Source organism: Oncorhynchus nerka, unplaced genomic scaffold (assembly GCF_034236695.1).
Source record: "Oncorhynchus nerka isolate Pitt River unplaced genomic scaffold, Oner_Uvic_2.0 unplaced_scaffold_2622, whole genome shotgun sequence".
Lineage (NCBI taxonomy): Eukaryota > Metazoa > Chordata > Actinopteri > Salmoniformes > Salmonidae > Oncorhynchus > Oncorhynchus nerka.
In genome coordinates this window covers 855-24,935 of record NW_027038692.1, presented here as the reverse complement: position 1 = coordinate 24,935, position 24,081 = coordinate 855, and the positions used below count along the sequence as shown (strand labels likewise).

Below are 24,081 nucleotides of genomic sequence, written 5' to 3'. Positions count from 1 at the left end.
TAGCAAAAGGATTCCAGTTGTAGAATCTGTCCCATCAGTCATTAACCAGAGACACGGTACACAATCTATCATTCTGTCCCATCAGTCATTAACCAGAGACACGGTACACAAGCTATCATGTAAAAGTTCCTCGCTATAAAGTAGAATTCAGTCTCTGTTAATAATCAGAAAAGAGAATAATATAATAAAGTTATAAAGTAGAGCAGCGAGAGCCACAAGGATACACTAAACTAGTATATATACTGTACTGCGTTGCTTTGGCGGTATGGCGCTTTTCCTTTTAGCAAGCTGGTGAGTTTTAGCGGTTAGCTTCGATGAAGTGCACTTAAGCATTGTAGCTTAGCCACTTTTGCCGGTGAGTGGAATCTTTATTTGTATTTTTCTACACAGAATCCTTCTAGACTTCCGTAGGTTTTATCTAGGTGTTATGAACATCACTACATATAGGTATAATTTACAGCATAAAGCTTAATGTGATACTGAGGAGGAGCAGCAGTGACATACTGTATGATAATATGTATCGATGGTACCAACTGATCAGCGTGGTGAGTGTCTCTTAGCCTGGAGCAGTTTGGCAGAGTGGAGTGCAAAGTGGATATTGGCAGCTTAAAAGGTGCAATCTGTCATTTTTGTTTCCCCCCCAAAGTGCTGCCTGCCTCTGCAATTGTTTGCAAACGGAAGGGGGGGGGGGGGTGCACTGGTGAATTTTCTAGGCTTTGTATTTTTTTACTGCTTCTTGGCATATTTTGTAGTACTTCAAGATGCCACTAGGGGAAATGAAAGTTACAGATTGCACCTTTAAATTCACAAGCCTTTGTTAAAAGAACAGGCATCATTTAAGTGAATGAAGAAGACATTATTACAAAGGAAAAGGTCAGTACACCACTAGCAATGTACCAGTCTTCTATAGAACCAACTCTCTTCTCGTAAAGGAGTGTGTGTGTGTTTATGAGAGGGTGCATCTGGACATTCACTGTGTGATAAAGTGTGTGTGTGAGGTTGGGGAGCCATGAAGGAACCAGCACATTGTGTTCGATTCCTTTTCCTCTATCAGAGGGTTCTAGTGAAAGAACAGAGCAGTGTTCCATTGATAGAACGTTAAAGAGTTCTACTCAGAGAAGGGAGGGAACATGCCCAGATCAGCAAAGTCTTCAATGTTGTAGTTGGCTGTTCCTTGTGTTGGGTCTCCTGCCATCGGCAACATGTCCTACAGAGAGACAGACGGGGAGGGAGAGAGGAAAGGTCAGGATCAGGGACACAGACTTTCATGTGGAGCCATATCAGACAGCACTGTGTACACTGGGCTCAGGCCAGGGAAGGAGAGGAAATAAGCCATTGAAGCCCAGTGTGTCCAAGGTGACCTCTCTTCCTGCCTCTCATACACATTACTGTAGGATATTGGAGCTTGGGATTGGTGTGCATGATACCTGGAAGAGTTAGTGTCTCTCTGTGTTACCTGGAACACTGCTGTCTGGGAGGGATTAGGGTGTGTGTTACCTGGAAAACCTCTGTCTGGTAGGAATTAGGGTGTGTGTTACCTGGAACACCTCTGTCTGGGAGGGGTTAGGGTGTGTGTTACCTGGAACACCTCTGTCTGGGAGGGGTTAGGGTGTGTGTTACCTGGAACACCTCTGTCTGGGAGGGGTTAGGGTGTGTGTTACCTGGAACACCTCTGTCTGGGAGGGGTTAGGGTGTGTGTTACCTGGAACACCTCTGTCTAGGAGAGGTTAGGGTGTGTGTCACCTGGAACACCTCTGTCTGGGAGGGGTTAGGGTGTGTGTTACCTGGAACCCCTCTGTCAGGGAGGGATTAGGGTGTGTGTTACCTGGAACACCTCTGTCTGGGAGGGGTTAGGGTGTGTGTTACCTGGAACACCTCTGTCTGGGAGGGGGTGTGTGTTACCTGGAACACCTAGGGGGTGTGTGTTACCTGGAACACCTCTGTCTGGGAGGAATTAGGGTGTGTGTTACCTGGAACACCTCTGTCTGGGAGGGGTTAGGGTGTGTGTTACCTGGAACACCTCTGTCTGGGAGGGGTTAGGGTGTGTGTTACCTGGAACACCTCTGTCTGGGAGGGATTAGGGTGTGTGTTACCTGGAACACCTCTGTCTGGGAAGGGTTAGGGTGTGTCTCTGTTACCTGGAACACCTCTGTCTGGGAGGGATTAGGGTGTGTGTTACCTGGAACACCTCTGTCTGGGAGGGGTTAGGGTGTGTATTACCAGGAACACCTCTGTCTGGGAGGGGTTAGGGCGTGTCTCTGTATAACCTGGAACACCTCTGTCTGGGAGGGGTTAGGGCGTGTCTCTGTATAACCTGGAACACCTCTGTCTGGGAGGGGTTAGGGTGTGTGTTACCTGGAACACCTCTGTCTGGGAGGGGTTGGGGTGAGAGTGTGGCTCTCCTCCCTGTTGGCCATGGTGCTGGTTCTGCCATTGGGACCAGACCTCACTGGGCCGACCCTGGAACTGACCCCCACTCTGACTGCCCTCTCCTGACACATCTAGAGAGAGAGAGAGGGGGAGAGAGAGGGAGGGAGGAGGGGAGGGGAGAAGAGAGGTAGGAGGAGGAGAAAGAAGAGGGGGAGGAGGAGGAGAAAGAAGAGAGGTAGGAGGGAGGGAGGAGAGGAGGAGAAATAAGAGGAGGAGGTTGAAGGGGGAGGAGAGGGAGGAGGGAAGAGGGGGAGGAGGAGAAAGAAGAGAGGTAGAAGGAGAGGGAGGAGGAGAAAGAAGAGAGGTAGGAGGAGGGAGGGAGGAGGAGGAGAAATAAGAGAAGGAGGAGGAGGTTGAAGGGGGAGGAGAGAGGGGGAGGAGGAGAAAGAAGAGAGGTAGGAGGAGGGAGGAGAGAAGGGGAGGAGGGAGAGGGAGGGAGGGAGGAGAAGGAGGAGAGAGGGGGAGGAGGGGAGGAGAGGGGGAGGAGAGAGGGGGAGGAGGGGAGGAGAGAGGGGGAGGAGGGAGAGGAGGAGAAATAAGAGAGGCAGGAGGAGGGGGAGAGGGAGGAGGGAGAGAGGGGGAGGAGGGAGAGGAGGAGAAAGAAGAGAGAGAGGCAGGAGGAGGGGGAGAGGGAGGAGGGAGAGGGAGGAGAGGGGGAGGAGGAGAAAGTAGAGAGGGAGGAGGAGGGAGAGGGAGGAGGAGAGACACAGTGAGCAGTCAGCAACACATTGTGTAAGTGTGAGGTGACCCTTCACCACCTTTGGTGTTCAGATAGAATACAGTCATCAATGTTCTCTGTTCCCTACAGGCCCAACACTAATACATGTCTACATGCCAAATGGCCCCCTGTCCCCTAAATAGTGCTATATATAGACAGCCCTGATCAAAAGTAGTCCACTATGTAGGGAATAATACATATCTCCCTCAGGGGAGGTTAGAGATGCTGTTAGGAATGTTTCTGGAGAGCTGGATGCCAGCACCAACATGCAGGTCTGCATTAATGTATATAGACATGTACTTTACACACACACACACACACACACACACACACACACACACACACACACACACCTCCCTACCCCATAAATAAAACGCCTACATACCACGACAGGGGAAAGTGATGCAGTAGTTAGTAAGGCTGTAAAACCAATGTTTTATCTTGCTGACGTCATAAACAGCTTTGAAGTCTTGACCTGACTAGTTAATAAATCCTTATCTGAGAGGATCAGAGGGGAGAGCCACGTGCTGTTGGCTTCCTAGAGAGACATGTCATTTGTCAAATACAAATCAGTGTTTGGGGTGTTTGTGTTCCTGTACCACTAATGGAACGAGGAAGACATCCTACTCATAAATGTATTGATCTGCTGAGTGTACCCAAGGTGTCTGATATTTCACCTAGGTGTTCCTAACCAACAATACTGTGACTGTAGAAACACCATGAAGTCAAACCACTGCACAGAGACACAGACCATGAAGTGATAGAACACCAGTCTATCCACTGCACAGAGACACAGACCATGAAGTGATACAACACCAGTCTAACCACTGCACAGAGACACAGACCATGAAGTGATATAACACCAGTCTAACCACTGCACAGAGACACAGACCATGAAGTGATATAACACCAGTCTAACCACTGCACAGAGACACAGACCATGAAGTGATACAACACCAGTCTAACCACTGCACAGAGACACAGACACCATGAAGTGATATAAACACCAGTCTAACCACTGCACAGAGACACAGACCATGAAGTGATATAACACCAGTCTAACCACTGCACAGAGACACAGACCATGAAGTGATATAACACCAGTCTAACCACTGCACAGAGACACAGACCATGAAGTGATATAACACCAGTCTAACCACTGCACAGAGACACAGACCATGAAGTGATATAACACCAGTCTAACCACTGCACAGAGACACAGACCATGAAGTGATATAACACCAGTCTAACCACTGCACAGAGACACAGACCATGAAGTGATTTAACACCAGTCTAACCACTGCACAGAGACACAGACCATGAAGTGATAGAACACCAGTCTAACCACTGCACAGAGACACAGACCATGAAGTGATATAACACCAGTCTAACCACTGCACAGAGACACAGACCATGAAGTGATATAACACCAGTCTAACCACTGCACAGAGACACAGACCATGAAGTGATATAACACCAGTCTAACCACTGCACAGAGACACAGACCATGAAGTGATATAACACCAGTCTAACCACTGCACAGAGACACAGACCTAGCTGGGCCTCCCTATTGGGACCCTGGTACGTACAGTTGAAGTTGGAAGTTTACATACAGGTTGGAGTCATTAAAAATAGTTTTTCAACCACTCCATACATTTCTTGTTAACTATAGTTTTGGCAAGTCGGTTAGGACATCTACTTTGTGTATGACAAGTAATTTTTCCAACAATTGTTTACAGACAGATTATTTCACTTATAATTCACTGTATCACAATTCCAGTGGGTCAGAAGTTTACATACACTAAGTTGACTGTGCCTTTAAACAGCTTGGAAAATTCCCAAAAATGATGTCATGGCTTTAGAAGCTTCTGATAGGCTAATTGACATCATTTCAGTCAATTGGAGGTTTACCTGTGGATGCATTTCAAGGCCTACCTTCAAACTCAGTGTCTCTTTGCTTGTAGGCCTGAGTAATAAACTGAGTTATGTGGTATGATGTATTGGGGGCATGTAAATGACATGTTCCTCCAAGATGGAATATTAAAGACAGGGAGATATCTAAGTTACCGTCTTCATCGACCTCGCCAAGGCTTTCGACTCTGTCAATCACCATATTCTTATCGGCAGACTCAATAGCCTCGGTTTCTCGGATGACTGCCTTGCCTGGTTCACCAATTACTTTGCAGACAGAGTTCAGTGTGTCAAATCGGAGGGCATGCTGTCCGGTCCTCTGGCAGTCTCTATGGGGGTGCCACAGGGTTCAATTCTCGGGCCGACTCTTTTCTCTGTATATATCAATGATGTTGCTCTTGCTGCGGGCGATTCCCTGATCCACCTCTACGCAGACGACACCATTCTATATACTTTCGGCCCGTCATTGGACACTGTGCTATCTAACCTCCAAACAAGCTTCAATGCCATACAGCACTCCTTCCGTGGCCTCCACCTGCTCTTAAACGCGAGTAAAACCAAATGCATGCTTTTCAACCGATCGCTGCCTGCACCCGCATGCCCGACTAGCATCACCACCCTGGATGGTTCCGACCTTGAATATGTGGACATCTATAAGTACCTAGGTGTCTGGCTAGACTGCAAACTCTCCTTCCAGACTCACATCAAACATCTCCAATCGAAAATCAAATCAAGAGTCGGCTTTCTATTCCGCAACAAAGCCTCCTTCACCCACGCCGCCAAGCTTACCCTAGTATAAATGACTATCCTACCGATCCTCGACTTCGGCGATGTCATCTACAAAATGGCTTCCAACACTCTACTCAGCAAACTGGATGCAGTCTATCACAGTGCCATCCGTTTTGTCACCAAAGCACCTTATACCACCCACCACTGCGACTTGTATGCTCTAGTCGGCTGGCCCTCGCTACATATTCGTCGCCAGACCCACTGGCTCCAGGTCATCTACAAGTCCATGCTAGGTAAAGCTCCGCCTTATCTCAGTTCACTGGTCACGATGGCAACACCCATCCGTAGCACGCGCTCCAGCAGGTGTATCTCACTGATCATCCCTAAAGCCAACACCTCATTTGGCCGCCTTTCGTTCCAGTACTCTGCTGCCTGTGACTGGAACGAACTGCAAAAATCGCTGAAGTTGGAGACTTTTATCTCCCTCACCAACTTCAAACATCAGCTATCCGAGCAGCTAACCGATCGCTGCAGCTGTACATAGTCTATTGGTAAATAGCCCACCCATTTTCACCTACCTCATTCCCATACTGTTTTATACTGTTTTTTTTATTTTTTTATTTACTTTTCTGCTCTATTGCACACCAATATCTCTACCTGTACATGACCATCTGATCATTTATCACTCCAGTGTTAATCTGCAAAATTGTATTATTCGCCTACCTCCTCATGCCTTTTGCACACATTGTATATAGACTGCCCAGACTGCCCATTTTTTCTACTGTGTTATTGACTTGTTAATTGTTTACTCCATGTGTAACTCTGTGTTGTCTGTTCACACTGCTATGCTTTATCTTGGCCAGGTCGCAGTTGCAAATGAGAACTTGTTCTCAACTAGCCTACCTGGTTAAATAAAGGTGAAATAAAAAAATAAAAAAAAACATAAACATGTTCCTCCAAGATGGAATATTAAAGATGTTCCTCCAAGATGGATATTAAAGACAGGGAGATATCTAAGTTACATGTTCCTCCAAGATGGAATATTAAAGACAGGGAGATATCTCATGTTCCTCTAAGATGGAATATTAAAGACAGGGAGATATCTAAGTTACATGTTCCTCTAAGATGGAATATTAAAGACAGGGAGATATCTAAGTTACATGTTCCTCTAAGATGGAATATTAAAGACAGGGAGATATCTAAGTTACATGTTCCTCCAAGATGGAATATTAAAGACAGGGAGATATCTACATGTTCCTCCAAGATGGAATATTAAAGACATGTTCCTCTAAGATGGAATATTAAAGACAGGGAGATATCTAAGTTACATGTTCCTCTAAGATGGAATATTAAAGACAGGGAGATATCTAAGTTACATGGAGATATCTAAGTTACATGTTCCTCTGAGATGGAATATTAAAGACAGGAATATTAAAGAGATATCTAAGTTACATGTTCCTCTAAGATGGAATATTAAAGACAGGGAGATATCTAAGTTACATGTTCCTCCAAGATGGAATATTAAAGACAGGGAGATATCTAAGTTACATGTTCCTCTAAGATGGAATATTAAAGACAGGGAGATATCTAAGTTACATGTTCCTCTAAGATGGAATATTAAAGACAGGGAGATATCTAAGTTAGATGTTCCTCTAAGATGGAATATTAAAGACAGGGAGATATCCAAGATGGAATTTAAAGACAGTGGACGTATGCACACACACACACACGCACGGACTGCTACTCGCACGTGCTCACCCACACACACATCTATGGATGCATGCACACACACAGAGCATTGAGGAGTGGCCTGGCTGTCCCACTGTGATGACCTCACACACAGAGCATTGAGGAGCGGCCTGGCTGTCCCACTGTGATGACCTCACACACAGAGCATTGAGGAGCGACTGTGTCCCACTGTGATGACCTCACACACAGAGCATTGAGGAGCGACTGTGTCCCACTGTGATGACCTTACACACAGAGCATTGAGGAGCGACTGTGTCCCACTGTGATGACCTCACACACAGAGCATTGAGGAGCGACAGTGTCCCACTGTGATGACCTCACACACTCTCACAAGTGAGAAACACAGCAGCAGTCGTTCCACTTCATTTCCTCTCTACAGACAGACACATACTGAGCCAGACAGACACACAGGGAGACAAATACTGTCTGGTGCACTAACACACTGCATGACACCCTGTAGGGGGATGATTTCAGAGCTATGAGTTCTCTCTGTGTGTGTGTGTGTGTGTGTGTGTGTGTGTGTATGAGTGGGGGGTCTCTCCACATTAAACAGAAGTGGATTGATAAGCTCTACAATATATCCCCTAGCATAACTCATATCCTGCTGCTGAGAGAGATGACCATAAACACACTTCTTAGCACACGGAACCTTGACAGTTTATCGCCGTAAATAATGAGGGAGGGAGGAACGCGAGCAGAAATAAAGGAGGAGAGGAACGATTAGTCAGACGAGCGGAGGGATGATTGTTTGTTTATAGAATGGAAACAAATCGGTAAATGACTGACAAAGTAAACAAACGCAACAATAAAGGGAAATGACAAAACACACAACGACAGAGGAAATGAGAAGTGCTGAGAAACAGATCGGCTGTAATTTACTTCTATTTCTTTAATATCTCTCCTCACCTCTGTCTCTGCACCAAGACTAGCCCGGAGGAGAGAGACAGAAAGAAACAGAAGGACAAAGGGAGAGTATGTGTGTTAGAAGGATAGAGGACTAGTCCATTAGTGTAATGATTGTCCATTAAAAGCTCATCAGATGGTCATGGATAGACCAGACACCCATTTCCCCCAGCTGAGAGATTAAGAAAAAGACAGGGGAGAGAGAAAGAGGGAGGAGAGAGAAAGAGAGGACAAAGAAATAGGGAGAGAGAGACAGAGAGGATAGAGAGACACAGATCTATGATGCCCTGAGATGTGCCACTACTACTAATACATTCTAATACACAATTTAAATGCACAAGCTAGATGTTCTGCCCCAACAGTAAAGTATAGCCTGGACAGATTCTGGACGAATGAGGGGGAGAGATTTATGAAAGTGCTGCCGTCTGTTCTACTCCATTTTTAATGTCTCATATGTAACGACAGCAACATCTGTCATCAAAAACACTCTGCTTTCCCCCTGTAGCTGCTGAATATCTGCTGTGGACTCCATTCCTCTTGGTTGGACTGCAAGGCAACCCCAGCACATAGTACGTTTAACTTGGACCTTTAACCTCTACCCTATGAATGACTAGTCCAACGGAGATAGTCAGTGCACAGCCCACATGGAGAGGTTTAGGTATGTTACCAGGTTTCCTTTGTGGAGATGGTACATTGCTAAAACATGACCTCACTTTACATAACATATCCCAAAAGACAAGGACGTACACTGTACTGTCAACACTTCACTTCTAAAATCACCCTAAATGATATGTTCACAATGTTTTCACATTCCTGTGTGTGTGTGTGTGTGTGCACAAATATGTTTGGGTAACCTGATTTGGCCTGGGATCCTCTCACCCGATCTGAAGTCATGGGATGAAAGGGGTAATGGCTGTGTGTGTGTGTTAAACGCGGTGTGTGTGTGTGTTAAACGTGGTGTGTGTGTGTGTGTTAAACGCGGTGTGTGTGTGTTAAACGTGGTGTGTGTTAAATGTGGTGTGTGTGTGTGTTGAACGTGGTGTGTGTGTGTGTTAAACGTGGTGTGTGTGTGTGTTAAACGTGGTGTGTGTGTGTGTTAAACGTGGTGTGTGTGTGTTAAACGTGGTGTGTTAAACGTGGTGTGTGTGTGTTAAACGTGGTGTGTGTGTGTTAAACGCGGTGTGTGTGTGTTAAACGTGGTGTGTGTGTGTGTTAAACGTGGTGTGTGTGTGTTAAACGTGGTGTGTGTGTGTTAAACGTGGTGTGTGTGTGTGTTAAACGTGGTGTGTGTGTTAAACATGCTGTGTGTGTGTTAAACGTGTGTGTGTGTTAAACGTGGTGTGTGTGTGTTAAACGTGCTGTGTGTGTGTGTTAAACGTGGTGTGTGTGTGTTAAACGTGCTGTGTGTGTGTTAAACATGCTGTGTGTGTGTGTTAAACGTGCTGTGTGTGTGTGTTAAACGTGGTGTGTGTGTGTGTGTGTGTGTGTTAAACGTGCTGTGTGTGTGTGTGTGTGTTAAAAACGTGCTGTGTGTGTGTGTGTTAAACGTGCTGTGTGTGTGTTAAACGTGCTGTGTGTGTGTTAAACGTGCTGTGTGTGTGTTAAACGTGCTGTGTGTGTGTTAAACGTGCTGTGTGTGTGTTTAAACGTGCTGTGTGTGTGTGTTAACGTGCTGTGTGTGTGTGTTGTGTGTGTTAAACGTGGTGTGTGTGTGTTAAACGTGCTGTGTGTGTTAAACGTGCTGTGTGTGTGTGTTAAACGTGGTGTGTGTGTGTTAAACGTGGTGTGTGTGTGTGTTAAACGTGGTGTGTGTGTAAACGTGGTGTGTGTGTGTTAAACGTGTGTGTGTGTGTTAAACGTGGTGTGTGTGTTAAACGTGCTGTGTGTGTGTTAAACGTGGTGTGTGTGTGTGTTAAACGTGGTGTGTGTGTTAAACGTGCGTGTGTGTGTGTGTTAAACGTGCTGTGTGTGTTAAACGTGCTGTGTGTGTGTGTTGAACGTGGTGTGTGTGTGTGTGTAAACGCTGTGTGTGTGTGTTAAACGTGTGTGTGTGTGTTAAACGTGCTGTGTGTGTGTTAAACGTGCGGTGTGTGTGTGTTAAACGTGCTGTGTGTGTTAAACGTGCTGTGTGTGTTAAACGTGGTGTGTGTGTGTGTTGAACGTGGTGTGTGTGTGTGTGTGTTAAACGTGCTGTGTGTGTGTGTGTGTGTGTTAAACGTGCTGTGTGTGTGTGTGTTAAACGTGCGGTGTGTGTGTGTTAAACGTGCTGTGTGTGTTAAACGTGCTGTGTGTGTGTGTTTTGAACGTGGTGTGTGTGTGTGTGTGTTAAACGTGCTGTGTGTGTGTGTTAAACGTGCGTGTGTGTGTGTGTTAAACGTGCTGTGTGTGTGTTAAACGTGCTGTGTGTGTGTTAAACGTGCTGTGTGTGTGTTAAACGTGCTGTGTGTGTGTGTTAAACGTGCTGTGTGTGTGTGTGTTAAACGTGGTGTGTGTGTTAAACGTGCTGTGTGTGTGTGTTAAACGCGGTGTGTGTGTTAAACGTGTGTGTGTGTTAAACGTGGTGTGTGTGTGTGTGGTGTGTTAAACGTGGTGTGTGTGTGTGTGTGTAAACGTGGTGTGTGTGTGTTAAACCTGGTGTGTGTGTGTGTTAAACGTGGTGTGTGTGTGTTAAACATGGTGTGTGTGTGTTAAACGTGGTGTGTGTGTGTGTTAAACGTGTGTGTGTGTAAACATGTGGTGTGTGTGTGTTAAACGTGGTGTGTGTGTGTTAAACGTGCTGTGTGTGTGTGTGTGTTAAACGTGCTGTGTGTGTGTTAAACGTGCTGTGTGTGTGTGTTAAACGTGCTGTGTGTGTGTGTTAAACGTGCGGTGTGTGTGTGTTAAACGTGCTGTGTGTGTTAAACGTGCTGTGTGTGTTAAACGTGTGTGTGTGTGTTAAACGTGGTGTGTGTGTGTGTGTTGTTAAACGTGTGTGTGTGTGTGTGTGTTAAACGTGCTGTGTGTGTGTTAAACGTGCTGTGTGTGTGTTAAACGTGCTGTGTGTGTGTGTGTGTGTTAAACGCGGTGTGTTTGTTAAACGTGCTATGTGTGTGTGTTAAACGCGGTGTGTGTGTGTGTTAAACGTGCTGTGTGTGTGTGTGTTAAACGTGGTGTGTGTGTGTGTTAAACGTGGTGTGTGTGTGGATGTTAAATATACGTAAAGCAGATTCAGCCAGTGAAGTGTTAAGAGGAGAGAAACATGCCACATTAATGAAGACCCACTGCTGTCCCACAGGGATGTTAGAATATCAGACAGAATGTTAAGACCCCCCCCCCCCCCCCCCCACACACACACACACACAGGCTATGAGGACAAGAACAGACATTTCCAATTCCTACTATTTTCAAGCTTTTTCAAGAGAACACTGTGAAAGCCTCAACATGAACCCGAGCGGCCAATCATGAAAGATACAGGCTGTCCCAGGCTTTGAATTCAACTCCTCAGAGAAGAGTCAGGTGTGCAAGTGCTTGGCAGGAACAAAGACTGCACCAAAACCTGTAGGTTAGGATCCAGGTTTGTAGGTTAGGACATAGGTTTGTAGGTTAGGACCCAGGTTTGTAGGTTAGGACCCAGGTTTGTAGGTTAGGACCCAGGTTTGTAGGTTAGGACCCAGTTTGTAGGTTTGGACCCAGGTTTGTAGGTTAGGACCCAGGTTTGTAGGTTAGGGCCCAGGTTTGTAGGTTAGGGCCCAGGTTTGTAGGTTAGGGCCCAGGTTTGTAGGTTAGGACCCAGGTTTGTAGGTTAGGCCCCAGGTTTGTAGGTTAGGACCCAGGTTTGTAGGTTAGGGCCCAGGTTTGTAGGTTAGGACCCAGGTTTGTAGGTTAGGACCCAGGTTTGTAGGTTAGGACCCAGGTTTGTAGGTTAGGGCCCAGGTTTGTAGGTTAGGGCCCAGGTTTGTAGGTTAGGGCCCAGGTTTGTAGGTTAGGACCCAGGTTTGTAGGTTAGGGCCCAGGTTTGTAGGTTAGGACCCAGGTTTGTAGGTTAGGACCCAGGTTTGTAGGTTAGGACACAGGTTTGTAGGTTAGGACCCAGGTTTGTAGGTTAGGACGTTAGGACCCAGGTTTGTAGGTTAGGACCCAGGTTTGTAGGTTAGGACCCAGGTTTGTAGGTTAGGACCCAGGTTTGTAGGTTAGGGCCCAGGTTTGTAGGTTAGGACCCAGGTTTGTAGGTTAGGACCCAGGTTTGTAGGTTAGGACCCAGGTTTGTAGGTTAGGACCCAGGTTTGTAGGTTAGGACCCAGGTTTGTAGGTTAGGACCCAGGTTTGTAGGTTAGGACCCAGGTTTGTAGGTTAGGGCCCAGGTTTGTAGGTTAGGGCCCAGGTTTGTAGGTTAGGACCCAGGTTTGTAGGTTAGGACCCAGGTTTGTAGGTTAGGACCCAGGTTTGTAGGTTAGGACCCAGGTTTGTAGGTTAGGACCCAGTTTTGTGTAGGTTAGGACCCAGGTTTGTAGGTTAGGACCCAGGTTTGTAGGTTAGGACCCAGGTTTGTAGGTTAGGACCCAGGTTTGTAGGTTAGGACCCAGTTTGTAGGTTTGGACCCAGGTTTGTAGGTTAGGACCCAGGTTTGTAGGTTAGGGCCCAGGTTTGTAGGTTAGGGCCCAGGTTTGTAGGTTAGGGCCCAGGTTTGTAGGTTAGGACCCAGGTTTGTAGGTTAGGACCCAGGTTTGTAGGTTAGGACCCAGGTTTGTAGGTTAGGACGTTAGGACCCAGGTTTGTAGGTTAGGACCCAGGTTTGTAGGTTAGGACCCAGGTTTGTAGGTTAGGACCCAGGTTTGTAGGTTAGGGCCCAGGTTTGTAGGTTAGGACCCAGGTTTGTAGGTTAGGACCCAGGTTTGTAGGTTAGGACCCAGGTTTGTAGGTTAGGACCCAGGTTTGTAGGTTAGGGCCCAGGTTTGTAGGTTAGGACCCAGGTTTGTAGGTTAGGACCCAGGTTTGTAGGTTAGGACCCAGGTTTGGTTAAGTAACTTTCTCTAAATTCCCAAGGTTTCCAGAAATCCCGATTGGAATGTTCCCAGAATCAAGAGGGAATGAGCAGGAAATCCAGGAATCGTCCAACCAGGATTTCTGGAAAACTTGGGAATGTACGGAACATTTTGCAAACCTAGCAGGGTATAAACAGTACGTATGTATATAAACAGTATATATATATATATATATATATAAACAGTATTTAAAAAGTTTGGGGTCAAATATATTTGTTTTTGAAAGAAAAGCAATTTTTTTGGTCCATTAAAATAACATCAAATTGATCCGAAATACAGTGTCAACATTGTTAATGTTATAAATGACTATTGTAGCTGGAAACGGCTGATTTTTAATGGAATATCTACATAGGCGTACAGAGGCCCATTATCAGCAACCATCACTCCTGTGTTCCAATGGCACGTTGTGTTAGCTAATCCAAGTTTATCATTTTAAAAGGCTAATTGATCATTAGAAAACCCTTTTGCAATTATGTTAGCACAGCTGAAAACTGTTGTTCTGATTAAAGAAGCAATAAAACTAGCCTTCTTTAGACTAGTTGAATATCTGGAGCATCAACATTAGTGGGTTCAATTACAGGCTCAAAATGGCCAGAAACAAAGAACTTTCTTCTGAAACGTGTCAGTCTATTCCTGTTCTGTGAAATGACGGCTATTCCATGTGAGAAATTGCCAAGGAACTGAAGATCTCGTACAACGCTGTGTACTACTCCCTTCACATAACAGCGAAAACTGTCTCTAACCAGAATAGAAAGAGGAGTGGGAGTCCCCGGTACACAACATAGCAAGAGGACAAGTACATTAGTGTGTCTAGTTTGAGAAACAAACGCCTCACAAGTCCTCAACTGGCAGCTTCATTAAATAGTACCCACAAAACCCAAGAGGCAACTCCGTGAACGCTGGCCTTCTAGGCAGAGTTCCTCTGTCCAGTCTCAACGTCAACAGTGAAGAGGCTTCTACACCTGCATTGCTTGCTGTTTGGGGTTTTAGGCTGGGTTTTTGTACAGCACTTTGAGATATCAGCTGATGTACGAAGGGCTATATAAATACATTTGATTTGATTTGAACTCCGTGACGCTGGCCTTCTAGGCAGAGTTCCTCTGTCCAGTCTCAACGTCAACAGTGAAGAGGCAACTCCGTGACGCTGGCCTTCTAGGCAGAGTTCCTCTGTCCAGTCTCAACGTCAGTGAAGAGGAAACAGTGAAGGCAGAGTTCCTCTGTCCAGTCTCAACAAAGAGGAAACTCCGTGAGTCTCGCTGGCCTTCTAGGCAGAGTTCCTCTGTCCAGTCTCAACGTCTGAAGAGGAAACTCCGTGACGCTGGCCTTCTAGGCAGAGTTCCTCTGTCCAGTCTCAACGTCAACAGTGAAGAGGAAACTCCGTGACGCACCCTTCTAGGCAGAGTTCCTCTGTGTCTGTGTTCTTTTGACCATCTTATCTTTTGATTTTTTCCTCTGTCCAGTTGGCCAGTCTGAGATATGGCTTTTTCTTTGCAACTCTGCCTAGAAAGCCAGCATTCCAGAGTATGTACACACACACCCTTTGATGTTATCACTGATCAAACATGATTGGATAAATCCTGGAAGAGAATGAGACAAACATATTTTTGATGGAATGCTTTGCTGTGATTGGCTGGTGCTTACCGAACGCCGTGCTCCGGCAGAGAGACGGCCAGTCCAGAGTAGGCATTGCCGCTGGGCGATGAGGTTGCAGGGACTAGAGGACAGGGGGCTATAGGAAGATGGGTCTCCTTGGTAACTGTGGCCGGAGCCTATCCCAAACGGACTGGACTGGGCCTTAGTGGACTGGATAGAGAGAGAGAGAAGGAAAAAGAGTTGAGTGTGTGTGTTTTACTAGACTAGCAGAGAGACGTGTGTGTTTTACTAGTCTAGCAGAGAGACGTGTGTGTTTTACTAGACTAGCAGAGAGACGTGTGTGTTGTACTAGACTAGCAGAGACGTGTGTTTGTACTAGACTAGCAGAGAGTGTGTGTTTTACTAGACTAGCAGAGAGACGTGTGTGTTTTACTAGACTAGAGAGACGTGTGTGTTTTACTAGACTAGCAGAGAGACGTGTGTGTTTTACTAGACTAGCAGAGAGACGACTGTGTGTGTTTACTAGACTAGCAGAGAGACTAGACTAGCAGAGAGACGTGTGTTTTACTAGACTAGCAGAGAGACGTGTGTGTTTTACTAGACTAGCAGAGAGACGTGTGTGTTTTACTAGACTAGCAGAGAGACGTGTGTGTTTTACTAGACTAGCAGAGAGACGTGTGTGTTTTACTAGACTAGCAGAGAGACGTGTGTGTTGTACTAGACTAGCAGAGAGACGTGTGTGTTGTACTAGACTAGCAGAGAGACGTGTGTGTTGTACTAGACTAGCAGAGAGACGTGTGTGTTGTACTAGACTAGCAGAGAGACGTGTGTGTTGTACTAGACTAGCAGAGAGACGTGTGTGTTGTACTAGACTAGCAGAGAGATGTGTGTGTTGTACTAGACTAGCAGAGAGACTAGACTGCAGAGAGATGTGTGTTTTTACTAGACTAGCAGAGAGACGTGTGTGTTGTACTAGACTAGCAGAGAGACGTGTGTGTTGTACTAGACTAGCAGAGAGACGTGTGTTGTACTAGACTACAGAGAGACGTAGACTAGCAGAGAGAGCAGAGAGACGTGTGTTGTTGTACTAGACTAGCAGAGAGACGACTAGACTGTGTGTTTTACTAGACTAGCAGAGAGACGTGTGTGTTTTACTAGACTAGCGTGTGTGTTTTGCTAGACTAGACTAGACTAGAGAGACGTGTGTGTTTACTAGACTAGCAGAGAGACTGTGTGTTTTTACTAGACAGCAGAGAGACGTGTGTGTTTTACTAGACTACTAGACTAGCAGAGAGACGTGTGTGTTTTACTAGACTAGCAGAGAGATGTGTGTGTTTTACTAGACTAGCAGAGAGACGTGTGTGTTGTACTAGACTAGCAGAGAGACTAGACTAGCAGAGAGATGTGTGTGTTTACTAGCAGAGAGACGTGTGTGTTTTGCTAGACTAGCAGAGAGACGTGTGTGTTGTACTAGACTAGCAGAGAGATGTGTGTGTTGTACTAGACTAGCAGAGAGACGTGTGTGTTTTACTAGACTAGCAGAGAGATGTGTGTGTTGTACTAGACTAGCAGAGAGACGTGTGTGTTTTACTAGACTAGCAGAGAGACGTGTGTTTTACTAGACTAGCAGAGAGACGTGTGTTTTTGCTAGACTAGCAGAGAGACGTGTGTGTTTTGCTAGACTAGCAGAGAGACGTGTGTGTTTTACTAGACTAGCAGAGAGACGTGTGTGTGTGTGTGTGTTACTGGTGTAGGTTGAGAAGACAAATGAGCCTGCTAAACACCATATGCTCAACACACACGCATGTCGTGTGGTCCGATATGCAGATCAGAGAAAACACACACCCACACACACACACACACACACACACACATTACTAGGCTCTGCTGATGAGATTCACTGAAGCGAGGAGAAAGAGAGAGAGAATCTGCATAGCGACCACTGAAACGCATTTCATTAGAAATGCTAATGACGCTATTGGCTAGCAGTAGAGGATTCCTGTTGTCAACCAAAGCAGAGGTGCCTACATTCTGTAGTAGCTATGGGAGTCAGTGTGTGATCAGCGTGTCGTCTGCCTGACTAGAAAACACCTACAACACCTAGGCATTAGATCTGGAATGGAACCAAGTCTGGAGTGATTCTACAGATATTTATACAGTCTCGGATTTCTGGATTCTGTCTGACTCTACTCACAACACAAATCATCTCTGCTACATGTCCAGGTCTGTGTGTTTTACCTGGCCTGAGAAGGTAGGGTCTGTTGTTAGTCCTGTGTGTGAGAGACCTGGCCTGAGAAGGTAGGGTCTGTTGTTAGTCCTGTGTGTGAGAGACCTGGCCTGAGAAGGTAGGGTCTGTTGTTAGTCCTGTGTGTGAGAGACCTGGCCTGAGAATGTAGAGTCTGTTGTTAGTCCTGTGTGTGAGAGACCTGGCCTGAGAAGGTAGGGTCTGTTGTTAGTCCTGTGTGTGAGAGACCTGGCCTGAGAAGGTAGGGTCTGTTGTTAGTCCTGTGTGTGAGAGACCTGGCCTGAGAAGGTAGGGTCTGTTGTTAGTCCTGTGTGTGAGAGACCTGGCCTGAGAAGGTAGGGTCTGTTGTTAGTCCTGTGTGTGTGTGTATGTGTGTACCTGGCCAGAGAACGGGGGTCTGTTGCCAGTCCAGGCCACCTGTCCTGGGTTGAGCTGTCTGGAGATCTGAGCTAGGTTCTGATTGGACGATCCCGACGGCTGGATATCGTTCACCCCCGGGACATGGATCACTGAGGAGCTGTGTAAAACACACAGACAGACAGACAGCATTCCAAGTAAATGTGTGACATGAGAGCCTTTAAATAGACCCCATGCAGACGGTCATATTTAGTTTATACTTTAACAACACATTTAACTGTTCACATCTGTCAACTCTAGTCTGCTCAGTTGTTTAACCATCTCCTGAGGCCCTGTCTTTCCCCACGGCTTTCAACTTTAAACACACACGCTAATGTGCATGCATGCACGTACACACAGACCCACACACAACCCACAGAGACCCACAGAGAGGTGTACCTGAAGCTCTTGGCAGAGTGTCCGGGCTGGAAGGGAGAGTTCTGGGAGTAGAGCTGCTGACCTCCCGCTGTAGACGAAGGAACCATCATCTTCTTCTCACCAGCTGGAACCACACAATACACACACCGTTTATAGAGATATATAGAGGGAAAGACACAATACACACACCGTTTATAGAGATATATAGAGGGAAAGACACAATACGCACACCGTTTATAGAGATATATAGAGGGAAAGACACAATACACACACCGTTTATAGAGATATATAGAGGGAAAGACACAATACACACACCGTTTATAGAGATATATAGAGGGAAAGACACAATACGCACACCGTTTATAGAGAGAGATATCTAGAGGGAGAGACACAATACACACACCGTTTATAGAGAGATATATAGAGGGAGAGACACAATACACACACCGTTTATAGAGAGATATATAGAGGGAGAGACACAATACACACATCGTTTATAGAGAGATATATCTAGAGGGAGAGACACAATACACACACCGTTTATAGAGAGATATATAGAGGGAGAGACACAATACACACACCGTTTATAGAGATATATATAGAGGGAGAGACACAATACACACACCATTTATAGAGAGATATATAGAGGGAGAGACACAATACACACACCGTTTATAGAGAGATATATAGAGGGAGAGACAATACACACACCGTTTATAGAGAGAGATATATAGAGGGAGAGACAATACACACACCGTTTATAGAGAGAGATATATAGAAGGAGAGACAATACACACACCGTTTATAGAGAGATATATAGAGGGAGAGACAATACACACACCGTTTATAGAGAGATATATAGAGGGAGAGACACAATACACACACCGTTTATAGAGAGATATATAGAGGGAGAGACAATACACACACCGTTTATAGAGAGAGATATATAGAGGGAGAGACAATAAATACACAGTTTATAGAGATATATAGAGGGAGAGACACAATACACACACCGTTTATAGAGATATATAGAGGGAGAGACACAATACACACACCGTTTATAGAGAGATATATAGAGGGAGAGACACAATACACACACCGTTTATAGAGAGATATATCTAGAGGGAGAGACACAATACACACACCGTTTATAGAGAGATATATAGAGGGAGAGACACAATACACACACCGTTTATAGAGAGATATATAGAGGGAGACACAATACACACACCGTTTATAGAGAGATATATAGAGGGAGAGACACAATACACACACCGTTTATAGAGAGATATATAGAGGGAGAGACACAATACACACACCGTTTATAGAGATATATAGAGGGAGACACAATACACACACCGTTTATAGAGAGATATATAGAGGGAGAGACACAATACACACACCGTTTATAGAGATATATAGAGGGAGAGACACAATACACACACCGTTTATAGAGATATATAGAGGGAGAGACACAATACACACACCGTTTATAGAGAGATATATAGAGGGAGAGACACAATACACACACCGTTTATAGAGAGAGATATCTAGAGGGAGAGACACAATACACACACCGTTTATAGAGATATATAGAGGGAGAGACACAATACACACACCGTTTATAGAGAGAGATATCTAGAGGGAGAGACACAATACACACACCGTTTATAGAGAGAGATATATAGAGGGAGACACAATACACACACCGTTTATAGAGAGATATATAGAGGGAGAGACAATACACACACCGTCTATAGAGAGAGATATATAGAGGGAGAGACACAATACACACACCGTTTATAGAGAGAGATATATATATATAGAGGGAGAGACAATACACACACCGTTTATAGAGAGATATATATATAGAGGGAGAGACACAATACACACACCGTTTATAGAGAGAGATATAGAGGGAGAGACAGACATTCAGAGAAATATATTTAGAAAGAGTGACATTTAGAAAGAGGTAGAGACAGACAAAGAGACATTCAGAGAGACATACAGAGAGAAAGAAAAGCAGACAGAGAGAGAGACAGACAGAGAGAGAGACAGAGAGAGGGAGAGAGACAGAAAGAGGGAGAGAGAGAGGGAGAGAAACAGAGAGGGGGAGACAGAGAGAGAGGAGACAGACAGAGAGGAAAAAAGAGAGATGGAGGGAGACAGAGAGAGAGAGAGACAGAGAGGGAGAGAGACAGAGAGAGGGAGAGAGACAGAGAGAGGGAGAGAGAGAGAGAAACAGAGGGAGAGGAGAAAATAGAGATGGAGGGAGAGACAGACAGAGATAGGGAGGGAGGGAGAGAGACAAACGGAGATAGGGAGGGAGAGAGACAAACAGAAACATTCAGAGAGAGGGAGAAAGAGCTAAAAATACACCACAGTCAGAGAGGGAGGGAATGGAGAGGGAGAGAGAGCGAGAGAAAGTTCAGTTCTGATTGAGTTGTGTGGAGGTTGTTTTACATTTCTCCCCTGGATGAAAGACCACCATCACAACCAACCGTCTACCATGGGCCTTTCAACACACACTTATCTAAACACACACACACACACACACACACACACACACACACACTTTCTCTCGCTCTGACTGACTGTGGACACAGTTTCTGTCACATAGGCTGAACACACAAAACAGACTGACACCAAGACGAGTAGAGGTGAGAAAATAACTAGATGTCGTACAGCCAGAGATGCCAGAGTACATGTCAGCAAAGCGTGGGTCTCTCTCCTGTGAGAACATGGTGTCCGTCTTGTCAGTGTTCTTGCCCGCCTCGTGAACCCCTCCTCCCACACTGGGAACGGGCACCTGGAGGGAGACAGGAGGGAAGGATAACTTCATTTAGTAATGCTAACTTTATTTATACAAGGGTGTGAGTATATCCCCCTTGCAGATGTACAGTCAACAGCTAGAAAGAGAGGAGGGAAGGACCTCTTCACTTAATGAAACCCTAGAAACTGATGTACAGTCAACAGCTAGAAAGAGAGTGGGGAAGGACCTCTTCACTTAATGAAACCCTAGAAACTGATGTACAGTCAACAGCTAGAAAGAGAGGAGGGAAGGACCTCTTCACTTAATGAAACCCTAGACAACTGATGTACAGTCAACAGCTAGAAAGAGAGGAGGGAAGGACCTCTTCACTTAATGAAACCCTAGAAACTGATGTACAGTCAACAGCTAGAAAGAGAGGAGGGAAGGACCTCTTCACTTAATGAAACCCTAGAAACTGATGTACAGTCAACAGCTAGAAAGAGAGGAGGGAAGGACCTATTCACTTAATGAAACCCTAGACACTGATGTACAGTCAACAGCTAGAAAGAGAGTGGGGAAGGACCTCTTCACTTAATGAAACCCTACAAACTGACGTACAGTCAACAGCTAGAAAGAGAGGAGGGAAGGACCTCTTCACTTAATGAAACCCTAGACAATGATGTACAGTCAACAGCTAGAAAGAGAGGAGGGAAGGACCTCTTCACTTAATGAAACCCTAGAAACTGATGTACAGTCAACAGCTAGAAAGAGAGGAGGGAAGGACCTCTTCACTTAATGAAACCCTAGAAACTGATGTACAGTCAACAGCTAGAAAGAGAGGCTAGAAAGAGGGAAGGACCTCTTCACTTAATGAAACCCTAGACACTGATGTACAGTCAACAGCTAGAAAGAGAGTGGGGAAGGACCTCTTCACTTAATGAAACCCTACAAACTGACGTACAGTCAACAGCTAGAAAGAGAGGAGGGAAGGACCTCTTCACTTAATGAAACCCTAGACACTGATGTACAGTCAACAGCTAGAAAGAGAGGAGGGATGGACCTCTTCACTTAATGAAACCCTAGAAACTGATGTACAGTCAACAGCTAGAAAGAGAGGAGGGATGGACCTCTTCACTTAATGAAACCCTAGAAACTGACGTACAGTCAACAGCTAGAAAGAGAGGAGGGAAGGACCTCTTCACTTAATGAAACCCTAGAAACTGATGTACAGTCAACAGCTAGAAAGAGAGGAAGGAAGGACCTCTTCACTTAATGAAACCCTAGACACTGATGTACAGTCAACAGCTAGAAAGAGAGGAGGGATGGACCTCTTCACTTAATGAAACCCTAGAAACTGATGTACAGTCAACAGCTAGAAAGAGAGGAGGGAGGATGGACCTCTTCACTTAATGAAACCCTAGAAACTGAACAGTCACAGTCAACAGCTAGAAAGAGAGGAGGGAAGGACCTCTTCACTTAATGAAACCCTAGAAACTGATGTACAGTCAACAGCTAGAAAGAGAGGAGGGAAGGACCTCTTCACTTAATGAAACCCTAGACACTGATGTACAGTCAACAGCTAGAAAGAGAGAGGAGGAAACCCTAGAAACTGGACCTCTTCACTTAATGAAACCCTAGAAACTGATGTACAGTCAACAGCTAGAAAGAGATGAGGGAAGGACCTCTTCACTTAATGAAACCCTAGAAACTGATGTACAGTCAACAGCTAGAAAGAGAGGAGGGAAGGACCTCTTCACTTAATGAAACCCTAGAAACTGATGTACAGTCAACAGCTAGAAAGAGAGGAGGAAGGACCTCTTCAGTCAACAGCTAGAAAGAGAGGAGGGAAGGACCTCTTCACTTAATGAAACCCTAGAAACTGATGTACAGTCAACAGCTAGAAAGAGAGGAGGGAAGGACCTCTTCACTTAATGAAACCCTAGAAACTGATGTACAGTCAACAGCTAGAAAGAGAGGAGGGAAGGACCTCTTCACTTAATGAAACCCTAGAAACTGATGTACAGTCAACAGCTAGAAAGAGAGGAGGGAAGGACCTCTTCACTTAATGAAACCCTAGAAAGTATTTATACAGCAGGATTTGGATCAATTCCATTTGAATTTAGTCAGTTGAGGAGCTAAACTGAAATTCTAATTTCAATGTTTTTTTCCCCATCAGACAATCATTGAGGAATAATTTGGTTTCTGTTTACTTCCTGATTTGACTGAATTAAAATGGAATTGACCCCAAGCCTGTTATACAGTGGAGCCTCTTAAATGTCCAATGCAGCCATTTTTCTATTAAACATTGTCATAAAGAAACAAAAATAGCTTCTTAGCAAAGAGCAATTTCTGTGAGGGGAAAACTAAAAACTAGCTGTTATTGGCAGAGAGGTTTGGAACTCTTTCTTATTGGTCTATTAACTAATTGACCACCTGGTAATGTCACCAGGCAGACCAAAACTCCATCCCACCAAAAACAGGCGGTCTTTTCAAATAGCTCTTAACTTAAAAAAGGGCATTATCATAATATTCACACTTTCACAGTATTATTCCAACATCATAGTATGTAAATATATATAAAACAGAGGAAAATCACATTTTTGACTGCACTGGGCCTTTAATGATATACAATGAACAGCTTCAGAAGTTGTCTAGCATGAAAAGCCAGGGGTATGGAGAGGTAAGTAAGCTACACTGGGTACAGTGGGTATAGGGAAGACACAATGTGATATGTTGTATTATCAACAGGCAGCTATAGGGGTCCTGTGGGGTACCTGTGATAGGTCGTAGGCTGTCAGGCCGTCTCTCTGATGGACCTCCAGCTCTGCCTGCTGCTGCTGTTGGAGCTGCCTGGAGAACACACACAATGACAACACATTAATACACATTAACACAATACCATCACTTTGATATGTTTCCTCTTTAGACTGTATTATTAGTAACAGATGGTCAAGTTAGTGATACACAATAACAAAACACCAGCATCCGAACATACCAGCAAGATACCACACCTGGCACCCTAACGGCTGTAGAACAAATCAGCAAGATACCACACCTGGCACCCTAACGGCTGTAGAACATACCAGCAAGATACCACACCTGGCACCCTAACGGCTGTGGAACAAATCAGCAAGATACCACACCTGGCACCCTAACGGCTGTAGAACATACCAGCAAGATACCACACCTGGCACCCTAACGGCTGTAGAACATACCAGCAAGATACCACACCTGGCACCCTAACGGCTGTAGAACA

At 45.2% G+C, this 24,081-nt stretch overlaps 1 pseudogene; it reads right to left on the bottom strand.

The window, feature by feature from the left end:
• On the bottom strand, positions 1-23,851 carry LOC135567114 (aryl hydrocarbon receptor nuclear translocator 2-like; annotated as a pseudogene).
• Between the last annotated feature and the right edge of the window lie 230 nt (positions 23,852-24,081).